Source organism: Antennarius striatus, chromosome 19 (assembly GCF_040054535.1).
Source record: "Antennarius striatus isolate MH-2024 chromosome 19, ASM4005453v1, whole genome shotgun sequence".
Lineage (NCBI taxonomy): Eukaryota > Metazoa > Chordata > Actinopteri > Lophiiformes > Antennariidae > Antennarius > Antennarius striatus.
The window spans coordinates 8,611,265-8,623,731 of NC_090794.1; the positions used below are offsets into that span (position 1 = coordinate 8,611,265).

A 12,467-nucleotide genomic window follows, 5' to 3' on the forward strand; every position below is an offset into this window, starting at 1 on the left:
CCTTCCGTATCCGATTTTTAGGACTGATCGTCCACACTATTTTTAGCAATTGTCCAAATGTGGTCTTACTCCGTTCAGATTGGGCCACATTATTGGCCGACCTGGCAGGTGGCTGTAGCAAAGACGTCGGGGCGGAGGCGTTAGCCACGTGACACTCATTGGCTCTTGCAGCGCATACAGTGACGTCAACGGATAATCACTGTTCAGCCTGATACGCATCTGTCGAAATGCAATGAGAAACTACCCCCCGAATGTGGTTTCAATCCGTCCCTCAAAGATCGGATTTCATGTGGTATATTGTATGACTGCAAAATAGACATCTGATATCAATCTGGATGGGCTAAAAATCAGATTTTGGCAACCAGTTTGAACGCAGCCTAAGTTACAGTTCACATCTAATCGCTGGCTGAAGCAATCACAATCAAAGCAATGAGGCGTTTCCTTATAATTGTGTTGTTTGTGATGTCAAGGCTTGCATCACTTGATGTAATTGAGTACAAGGTTTTCCATTTGGCATGAATGTGTAGATAAGTTAATGCATTATTAACGCATGTTAAAGTGCTCCGCTTTAAACCTTCGAACATCAAGCTGTTAATTTATTTTTTTTTGAGGAAGGGGTGCAATCATCCTGACGTTTTTAAATCATATAACATCCACTTTTCATTTGTAAATGCTCAAATAAAGCATTCTTCTGGTAAATTTAGAATGAAATTTAGCAAATTTTTAAAAAAAGGAAAAAAAAGAATGCAAGCCCTGCCTCTGTCCTGGGCAGGTGACAGGTGACACACAGAAGCATTCTCTCAAGGGTGTCTGAGAAATTCCAGGATGCTCAGTCAGTTTGTTGTCTCTAATTAGCTTAGCCACTTACTGAGTTTGTGTAGACTCCAAACACATGAGTGACAGCACTGATATGTGGCTCTCCACATATGAGAACTGTGTCTCTTCACAGAGTTTCCTGTTGACAATCTATAGTACAATACAACAAAGTCTTAAAAGGTATACCGACATAAAAGCTTAAGAGTGTTTTATTGTTTTTCCCTCCCGATTTCTGTGTCTTACTTTTCTCTGAACCTCTGTTTTTTGTATTGTTTTGTATTCTTTTGTTTGTTTGTTTTTCCAAAAAATGCACACTTTTAGAATGATTTTATACGCAAAAGTTCTCAAGACTATAACATTTTTCTTTTGCGATTCCACTTATGTGCGATTAGATTTTCTCCCACATTAAGCATTAAACATACATTTACCTGTTCAACATTGCATGTGTTTATTTTAATAAACTCATTTCATTGACTATCATTTCAGAAGCATCTCACTTTTAACCCGGGGTCAGTTCATTTTTAATTGACATTTATTCATGTAATTGGCTCATAACGCAGCCCAGCAGTGTGATGGGATTTCTGGCTATTAAGGGTGTTGTAATATATCTACCTTTTGTGATTAGGATTTCAGCAGAAGCAGTCTACTTGGGCTCTAAAACAATTAAGAAATTAGTTGGGTTTTTTCCTCTCAGGGGGAGGCCATGATGTCATAATCAAATTGTATTTAATTTTGCACTTTGTCTGAGTTACTTGTGCACTATCAATAAAAAAAAATTACAGCAAGGCAAAAGAGCCCACCAAACACCCCTGATAATCCAATCAAGCTGTTCTGAAATGCGAACAATTGGCCCTTGACTGCTCGTCTCATCGTTCTTATGATTGACTTCAAACTTGGGGTGAGATTTGCAGAGGGTCATTAAAAGTGCATCTGTGGGGGTATGGAAGCATCTAAGAGAGGTGGCTGTACAGTTTTTGACTAGGTTGTTAAACAGAATTCTAGTAGGTGAAAAGATATTCGAGGAATGGAGGAATAGTGTGTTCATGTCCATTTTTGAGAAAAAAAGGTGATGTGCAGAGTTGTGGGAACTAAGAAGGAATAAAGTTGACGAGTCACAACGAGAAGGTCAGAATGAGTTCAAGGTACAGCCCCTTCCAGTGGTGATGGATCAGTTGACAGTTGAAGTTAGACTGGAAGCCCCATGGACCATGGTGTTCACAAATGACATCGTGATCTGCAGTGAAACAAGGGAGTAGTTGGAGGGACATTTAGAAAGGTGGTGGCATGCGTTGGAGAGGAGAGGAATGAAGATTAGTCTACATAAAACAGAATATTTGTGCATAAATGAGAGGATTACAGAAGTAAGAATGAGGCTACAAGGAGAAGAAATAGTGAAGGTTGATGACATTAAATATTTGGGGTCAACAGTCTAGGGTAACGGGGAATGTTGTAAGGAGGTGCAGCAACAGATCCAAGCAGGCTGAAACAGCTGAAGGAAAGTGTCAGATGTTTTATATGACAGGAAAATCTCTGCTAAAGGCAAGGTTTATAAGACAGTTGTGGCACCAGTCATGATGTACAAATTAGACACTGCAGATGAAAAGAAGACAAGACGCTGAGCTGGAGGTGTTAGAAATGTTGAGGTTCACTCCAAGAGTGACCAGGTTGGATATGATTAGAACTGAGTTCATCAGAAAAACAGCCAAGGTGAGATGTTTTGGAGACAGTTAGAGAGCAGACTTTGGTGGTTTGGACACGTCCAAGGAGAGATTGTCTCTACATATGAAATTTTCTACTTACGAAACACCTCAACAGAAATATATTGCCTCTAGTTACAAAAGAAATTTTGAGTTACGAAAGGTAAAAATACAGTATGGGCTGCTACTTGCAGTTCCCAACGGTTCCTGAACGCAACATTCTTATTACTGTAATTCACTCTGTTGTTCGGCATCGTGAGGCAAGAGGGCATGATCCAAAGAGGGCAAAAAACAATGACAGCAGTTAAAAGGTAAATGACCGTCATTTTTATTCTTTACTCTATTCTTTGTTTTTTTAAATTATGCACAACTCTCATTTATTGTGTAATAATCTAATTGTAACATGTATTTGTTACATGTTTTGATGCATTTTTATGCTTTATAAAACATTTATGTCAGAATTTTGGGGGGCTTGGAACGGATTAGGGCATTTGCATGGAAACTCGTCTCTACTTACGAAATTTTATACTTACGAAATTTCTTCCAGAACCAATTAATTTTGTAAGTAGAGGTACCACTGTATTGGTAAAACGGTGTGGAGGATAGAGCTACCAGGCAAGAGAGCAAGAAAAAGATGGAGATGGTTGATGAATGTAATGAGGGAAGACACGAAGGCGGTTAGTGTTAGAGAAGAGGATGCAGAAAATTGGCTGACATGGAAAAGGATGACACGCTGTGGCGACCCCTAATGGAACAAGCCGAAAGAAGAAGAAGAACAAGAAGAAGAAGAAGAGCAAGAAGAAGAAGAAGACGAAAAGAAGGAAAAGGAGACATGATGTTACTTTATTGTTTAACAAAGAGCTGTTTGGACACAAATGTAAAACACTAGAATGAATGCCGACAACTGAATTAATTGTCGTAAATTTAATCCATATCTGGAGGACTGTGATTTAAAACGTCTTATTAAATACGAGAGATTCATTGCTCTGCTGTTTAATTCAGTGATATCTATGTCTGATGACGAAACATGAAAGTGTTGAGGTTTAATCTTTGATTCAGTGAGGATGACTCGGGTATGTTGTCACCTGCAGATGGTCTTCAACGTGGTTTACCCCATGGCTCCAGACCAGCGGCGCCATGTCAGCATCAACTCTGCTCCCTGGCTGCCGGATCCGGGGATGGTTCTGGCCTACGGAACTGGATTTACTTCCTTTCATCTGCATCACATGATCTGTAGAGATGTATTTGAAAAAGAAGCTCCAGGACGGTGATTAAATGGACCTTTGGTTCAGACTGTCAGGTCTGTGTAAGCCTGTTGTCAGGAGGCTAAGAGAAAAAGGAGAAGAAGGAGAAGAACAAGACGAAGACAGTAAATTTCTAGAAATGCAAATGACCACTATCCAACAGTCAATAGACACATTTTATTTCTGAATTGCTGAAGCACAGAATCATCTTAGAGGGGAGAGCTTATGTCAATGTATTGAGTAAAAGAAAAGAAATGAAAGAAAAAGCTGTGATGGACTTAGCCTTGGTCTGTTTTATCTAGCAATGCCAAAGTCTACAAGTCTCATTAGTGTAAACGTGCTCTTCGGTCTTTCTGTTGTCTTGACACTTATTTTTCACTTGAAGTGCTCACAGATGTATTTGTAAGACAGGACATGTCCAGTTTGCAAAGCTCATAGAGCTGATACATCTTTTGGTCTCTGTCATAGCATATGTTTGTGTTTAGCAGTCTACATTAGTCTACCCCCCCCCCCGCCCCAACCAAGGTGGGACCCTACTGACCTGGTCTTTATTCAAAATCCTATTGTTTCTCCCGTATTAGAAAACATGCATAAATATGTAGGAAACCAATGCAGGGTATGGATGGAAAGCTTTTTCCTTACTTACTTATGCCTTTTTAACTTAAAGCAGTTTCTGTGAAATAAATATAGGTCCCAGAAAATAGCCTATTATTTCTGCCAAGGCCCTCTACTGAATGAATCTATCCGTGTAGGGAAATAATCATAGCTTAACATCAGACTGCTTCTCCAGCTGCTGCTTTAAAGGAAAGCAAAAATGTTAAATACGCTTGAGACATGTAGAGACAAGTATTTTCTTACTGTAGATATTCAATATGGTTCAGTTTCTGAAATCTGGCAGTAATCCTCACAATAAGTAATAATAAGTCTATCCATTCATTCTTGGAAAAATACTATCAGGAGCGAAGAGGTCAGATCTAATTGAAAATTAGCCGTCTCTGATAAAATCCTGTGTTGAATATGCATTTTTCAAACTTGTCTGGGACCTGTTCAGTTTACCATCAGTCTGGACTCTTTGTGTCCAGTGTGACTCATCTATTTAGAGGTTAACTCACATGTTATCCAAATGCTATCTTTATTGAGTACCCACATAGCGTCTTTGGTGGTGTTTTATTTTTTTTTTCCATACCGTATCAAGATGACCACATGTGACCCAGCAGATGCTGCATGTTACTACTGTATGTGAAGCGAGCTAATTTTACTGCTGGTAAAACTGTCTGTAAAACATCTGAGGCATTTCTCTATATCTTCCATCTTCTGTTACAATAAATGCAAGTAGAACTTCAACAGCAAGAATCCACCCTGAAACAAAGTTCATGTGTTTTTCATTGGCTGTGCTCAGTTCACAGGATGAACTGTGCTCATGAATGAGTTAATGCTGCAAATAAGGCGAGAGGCACTCGTGACGCCAATTGTATGTTCTGTGTAGATGAAGTGTCGACATTGGGTAGACAGTTCTCAGGGTGATTTTCTTGTATTGTGGGTTTCTTTTGAAAAACTGTTAACGCGACACAGACTACAATCATATTGTGAGCGATCAAATATGGTTCTGCCAGTCACTGCAGAGCATTCTTGCTATAAACATAGCAAATTAATTCTCATGTGTGTGGTTTAAAGTTTGTAGAGGCTTGGTCATGGTTGCACACACACAGATTTAAAGTGTCATGAGGAGATCATTAGAACGAGTATGGTTAAAGTCTTGTTTTCAAGACACAGTTGTACCCTAAACCCTGATGTTCTGGGCCATCATTTACAGCTGGGAAGCATTGTTTCTGTCTGCATTTGTCTATTTTTGTCTTCTTTATTAAATGAATGCAGAATGTGTCAGATAATATATTTCTTTATTTGTAAAATCTTTTTTTTTTTTTTTTTTTTACAAAAATAATGCGTAAATGTCCATGCAAAGTGAATTTATATTTATTTTATTAAAATGCAATGTGTGTTTCTTATTTTTATTTTTTTCTTCCCTTCACTTAATTTACTAGAAAATGAAAACTATTTCTCCAGTAGTCGTTGATACTGTGGGTTTCATTTTATTGAGATTAAAAAATATTTATATCATTTTCATTTTATTTCATCTTCCTGATCGTTGCATCCGCTTGTGCGGGTCACGGGGATCTGGAGCCTATCCCAGCTGTCTCAGGGCGTGAGGCGGGGCAAACGCCAGGTGCGACGCCAGTGAACCATGGATCTATACAGAGACATACAAACACACACACTCACTCCTACGGGCAATTTGGAACGGCCAATTAACCTGAAGCGCATGTTTTTGGAGGTGGGAAGAAGCCGGAGAACCTGGAGAGAACCCACGCAGACATGGTAGAACAAACAAACTCTGCACAGAGCGGGACTCAAACCTGGAACCGGACCTTGCTGTGCGGCGACAGCGCTACCCACTGCACGCCCAAATTTATGTCAATGGGGAAAACACTTAGTTTTTTATAACACGATGCTGTGGGGTCTGTATGACCCTGAAAGTTTTAATTTCAGGGTCCTACAGATCCTTTACTTTGAAATGATGACAAATTAAAGAAAATGGCACCCGATCACATACATTAATTATCTATTATCAATGAGGAAGGCAAATCCAAAGTCAACCAGGTACTGCTAAAATGCTCATGTCCTGGTTTTTGTGTAGTATCTAACACATCTACAGCAGGAAAACAGCCGTTATTCAATTTGCACCAAGTAACTCTCTAAGGCTGTACAAATCATCAGGACCAATTACTGATACAAAGTGCTGGAGGTTATCTCCACTCAGCCAGCACTGGACTCATTCAGACATAGAGCATCAGCTCTGTTATGAACCAGGGCGCTGCCTGTCTAGCTGCACAATGGCTTCATAGTGCAGCCAGAAACCGGGTGGTCCAACTATCTGACACTGCCCAGCACAGGCTGCGATGTAAGTACAGCAATGTTTAAGGGTGCTGATTTTAGATCAGCATGCCCCAAATGAAATCCATATTCATTCTGCAGTTGGAAAGTGATACAGATAAGAGATCAGCACCAGGAAAGGCGAACTTGCCGGCAGCCACAGCTCCACCAGGTCTGGTCTGTTGGGTTGTGTTTGCATGTCCTGCTTTGTGATCCCCTATAATTGGCCATCATTACACCCCACATTACCCTATCAGGGCATGGCTAGAGGGGGAAACAGACCATATTGGTGGATAGTACGCTTTGGTAAGTCGGAATTACACAACATCAGGGCCATGACTAATATTGGTGCAGTAGATAACTGCTAATGTAAGCAATGGAACAGATGCCCATGGTGGAATAACAACAAATATAGTCCAGTTAACCTTCTCGCAAGGCTGCCTTTGACCAGTCAGAAAGGCACGGGCTCGGTCAAGCGCACATGATGGCTCTCATTCAGCTGTGATTGTGTTTCACTCTGGTGTGTTAAGTGTTTATTAGTTTTAGGTGTTTGCTATTGTTTATCCAGCACTCAAATTGTGTGTGCGTGTGTGTGTGTGTGTGTGTGTGTGTGTGTGTGTGTGTGTGTGTGTGTGTGTGTGTGTGTGTGTGTGTGTGTGTGTGTGCGTGTGTGCGTGTGTGCGTGTGTGCGTGTGTGCGTGTGTGTGTGTGGCTGCAAATGCACTTGTTCTTTGTGGTCAATTGATGGGATTTAATTATGGCCAGTCTATGAAAGCATATCTCTCTCTCTCTCTCTCTCTCTCTCTCTCTCTCTCTCTCTCTCTCCCTCCCTCCCTCTCTCTCTCTCTCTCTCTCTCTCTCTCTCTCTCTGCCGCAGTATTAAAAACGGAAAAGCAATCCTCTGTGGTAATAATCCTCAGCCGAACAAACTCCAGTGTGTTTATACAAGTAAACGCACAACGAGGACCACTTGAGATGCTCCAAAAGTAAGATAAAGATGAATAACTACAAAGATTACTCCCATACTTTTTGTGACTCATGAGTTTGTTTGTTTTGTGTTTGGAGAGTCTGTTTATGTTAATTATGCTTTTCTCCGTTTGAGAGAAATTAGAATCAAAAATAGTTTTGAGCTCAAACACAAACACTTTGACAGAATGCAAACATGGGTGCATACACTCTCTCTCACACTCTCTCTCTCTCTCTCACACACACACACACACACACACACACACACACACACACACACACACACACACACACACACACACACACACACACACACACACACACACACACACACACACACACACACACACACACACACACAGACAGACACACACACATTCACACCTCTGAACTCTGCCACTCACACACACTGAACGATATTAAACATCTGTCTTTTCTTCTGCTTGCTTCTGCAAAATCTGGCATCTTTTAGTAATTTTTCTTTCTGCTTCTTTTTTTTTCCTGATCAGGTCTGGGATTCCCTTTCTACAGCCGAATTTAATTTACTTTTTTTTTTTTACTCCAACCCTAACCCAGTCCTTCTCATACAGCAGAAGCCAGGACTGAAGGCCTGGTCCAAACCGCTACAGGACGAGCCTCAGTCGTCTTTAGACCCGATAGATGAGTAGCCTTGACCCATGTGCTGAGCTGCTGGGTCGCTTGATTGAAGTACACCACACTTGAGAGCATCAGCGCCTTGCATCCATTGAAATAATAAGCTGACCCAGAGAGCTGCTCGCCTTTGAGCTGCAGCCAAACCATCTGAATCCACTCTGCCCAAATGAGGGCTTATTTTTCAAAGCGTCTTTCGCATGTGCTCCGACCGACCCTACACCCATGTTCTGTGTGTTATATGTGCGCACATTAGAGTGGAAGGATGGCGGAGGCCGCGTTGGAAGGGAGCAGATCACGTCTGTGGCTGAACGGTTTGTTCGGTGAGTCACATGTTCCTGGAAAGTTGTGTTTCCACAGTTTGGCTAAGTTTTTCTTTCCAGTCACATTTTGTTTGGTGTTTGTTCATAACCTTGGAATCATAAGGATACAACTATCCTTCAATGTCTTTTCTGTAAGGGCATACAGGGGACGTTCAGATGAAACAATTTGAAACATAATGCATTAAAAATATTCCAAAAGTTCACATTTGAAATACTGAATTTTGAGGAAATTATTAGATTTGCAACCAAAACTATGGCAATCACGCTGAATTAAGGGTTAAGGAGATTAAGAGTACATCTAAAAGATGATACAATGATCAATACTATTAAACTCCATAGAGTAACTATGTTGTCAAGGCGCTGGAGAAAAGAAGTAACCAATCTATAGAATAATGATGAAATCCAGTATCTGCAATTTGTAATTATATACAAAAATACCGTCTAGCATCAATAAGATATGACATGTATTGGTTTTTGATTTTTTTTTGTTGTTGTTGCTTTTTCTATTTATTCCAGTGAATGTATATTTTAGTTCTACTAGAATGACTATTGATACAAGGTGGGGGAGGGAGGGGGAGAGAAAAGCACAAACCAACAAAGAAGAGAGACTTTTAAGACTGCAGGAGCAGAGAAGAGCTCATTCCATGCCATTAATGGCCACTATGATGTGCATTAGAAGACAATATATGCATGCTTATATTAGAATACTTACATGTTCATATTTTGCATGGAGGGCTAAGGATTTGCATAAGGACACAAAATGTGAATGATTTGCCCTCCAGTTTTGGAGAGGGAAAAAAGCGTCTGGATGAAACATTAAAATACTGAAATATTAAATGATGTAAGATAACATTAGATGTGGAGGATTATTTTAAAAGACAAAACTCTTCTTTCCATCTTGTGACTGATGACCTGATGGCTCAGTTATGAATGCCTTAAGGTCACAAATACAGACTCAGCAGAAAAATTATCAGGAAATTTCATTATTAAGGAAAATTTCAGATTTGTTTACTTTGAGACTATGGGGGAAATTGTGTCTGTGTATTTTATATTCAATATTTGCTGGTGTGAACAAGCAAGAAAATAGAACAGGTGAAAATGTTCAAATCCTGTGGAAGATTTGATTAGACTGCCGGAGAAGATGAATGTGAGTGTTTTAACACTTAAATACATTCAAATATATACAATTCAAATATGTACAATATAGAAAACTTAGTATACATTTGTTTTAGAGGCCATACAAAGCTTTAAAAAAAATTCCTTCTATGCTCCCCTTTCTACAAAGCCAAGAATTTATTTTTTGTGAACCCATCAGGTTTGGGGACCTAAACTGGTCATTAAAGGTCTGTAATAGTTAATGTCTCCTTTCTCATCGAATTAAAATTCTCCATGATAAAGTCAGGGACAGATTTGGACTCAAAGATGTTCTGAATGGGTTCACAATGTGGTTTCCATTTTCAAATCAGTAACGATCACTAACCAATGTCTCCTTGTGTGTCTCGCGTTATCCCTCCCACTTTGTTGCGCCTTTATAATATTTGACGTGTTCAAATTCAAAAGGTCAGAAGAGAGTGATCTTTTTCATGTTCATCTACCTATTTTCATTGTTTCATGCTTTATTCTTTTTGATCACTCCCGATTAGATCTACTGGAGAGCCATTGGCCCTCTGCAGCCCATAGTCTGCCCCACCTACAGGTTGTGTCGGTCAGATTACATGAACGGCGATTACTTTGGTGAGAACTGCAAGACGAAGTACCAGATAGACTGAGATGCATGAAAGAAAAGAGAGACGTATCAGTCAGTGGTCATTTCCAACGGTAAAGAGGAATGAGAAAGAAGAAGAGCACAAGAGGAGGACAACTATGGAGAAAAGATGTCACAATGCAATCTGCTCCATCAGCACAGTGTCTCAGATGTGGTCTGGCACCTAGTTCACAAAGCCAACCAGATCCACACATTGCCTTAATATCTCTGAGTGGTGGTGTTGGGGGCCGTGATGAAGAGTGGGATAGTGGAGAGAGAGAGAGAGAGAGAGAGAGAGAGAGAGAGAGAGAGAGAGAGAGAGAGAGAGAGAGAGAGAGAGAGAGAAGCGAGAGAGAAAGAGAGAGAGAAAGAGAGAGAAAAAGAGAGAGAAGTGGGAGTGCATGATGGGGGAGAGGGTGATGGTGGTGTTGAAGAAGAAGAAAGGGAAGAGCAAGTCTTTTCTGTTTACTCACACCGAGTCGCTGCCAGAAACTTTAGACCACATAATCGATTCACTTTTGTCATCTTTGCAGTCCCATGTAAAAGATTGATGAGGGAGATGATGAACTAAAATAAACCAATCTCACAGTCAGTCACACAGACAGGCAGCCGGAGATGGTGGGGCAGACAGACAGGCCCAGATTCTCTGTGGCCGACACTTTTCTTTAAGAGGGTCTAGCTGGTCAGAAGCAGCCTGCTGCCCTCTTTTGTCAATGTTATGGTTGCACTGAATAGATATTAATTTAGAGAAAAATAAAACCTCATTCTGCTAAAGATTTGTGATACCAGGAGAATAAAAGAAATCATAAAATTATATTAGCAAAATCCCTTTTAAAGAGATATTTTTATTCAAGCACTAAACCTCATTCATTTTAAAAAGAATCATGTGGTTTATGTCAAACATTAAGTCTTTTTTTTTTAAATTTATAGTCTCTTCTCCTTACCAGAATAATAATGTCATATTAAATAAAAACACGTGACAGGATATATGGCACTGCTTTTTCCACCAGTGCTCCTCTGTTGCTTCGGCAGCATACAGAACTGCAGCTTTTATGCATCCATAAAGTGATGTCTTGCTTTAACGAGAAAAGAAATTCATTGCTACCGTAATTGGTAAGTGCCCAAATCATTAAGCCCTAATGTGGGGCATTTCCTTTGGAGGTAGTTTCCATTTAAGAGACAAGAGTCTAATTGGTGAGTTGTTGAAAAGCACCAGTACCTCCCCAGAGATTGTTTCTGAAATCATATAGAGGATAATTCCCTTTCAATTAAAAGCTACAGTATTCCTGGTTTTATTTAATTGAATGCATTTATTCAAATCATGGGGGGGTGGGGGTGCAGGCACCATGATTCCATTAAGGTTTGTGTAATATTACCAGGCCAGTGTGAAAATATCACTCTGTCTCAGGGAAATAGAGCAATACCAGGAATAGATTGCTGAAAAAACAGAACACTCCAAAGAAGACGGCGGCCGGCACGGGTGCAGATTGAATAAACAATGTTCAGTGCAGAAAGCATTACAGGGAATAAAGATGACCCGCTGCTGCCGCCACTGCCGCTGCCACTGTATTTGAATATTATGGGAATTGATTTGTCATCAGATAGTGAGCATCAACTATTTGTAAAGTAGGCTGAATAGATCTCCCACAGTTTTCAAAGTAATATATTTGCAGACTATAAAGCGGGGGAAATGTTTCTGTGTGAGTTCGGTGCTCCAGCTGGGATGAATCATGGTTTAAGCGACATGGGTGGCGACCAGTGAATAGTTCAGTGTGTCACCAAACACAAATTCAATCCTAACTTCGAGAATAGGACTAAAAGAGATTTGATGCTGAGTGAAATCGTGAATGTAGCCCCTTAAACTGAGGTGTTATCTCACTCTCATCTCTAGGTTCTTTTTACTTTCCTGCAGCAGCCCCCCCTCCTCTCCTCCTCCTCACCTCCGTCTGTCTCCCTGGCAGGTGTCACACCCACACTGTGGCCTCTGGGCCGCAGTAGCAGTGCAGTGCACTGAGATAAGGGCCGTACAGAGACAAGCACACATCCTGTATGAGGTTAGGGCCCATCAGCACAGCACTCCAGTGCAATGTAGATT

General features: G+C 40.4%; 1 long non-coding RNA gene across 2 annotated transcripts in view; it reads right to left on the bottom strand.

The window, feature by feature from the left end:
* Nucleotides 1–1,393: 1,393 nt before the first annotated feature.
* LOC137613790 (uncharacterized) overlaps nt 1,394–12,467 on the bottom strand; it is a 32,135-nt gene continuing 21,061 nt past the window's right edge. For both annotated transcript variants that reach the window (XR_011038992.1, XR_011038993.1), the window contains exons 4-5: nt 3,599–3,839; nt 1,394–2,050 (exon numbers count right to left, since the gene is read on the bottom strand). This is a non-coding gene — a long non-coding RNA (uncharacterized lncRNA). The remainder of the gene's footprint in view (nt 2,051–3,598; nt 3,840–12,467) is intronic.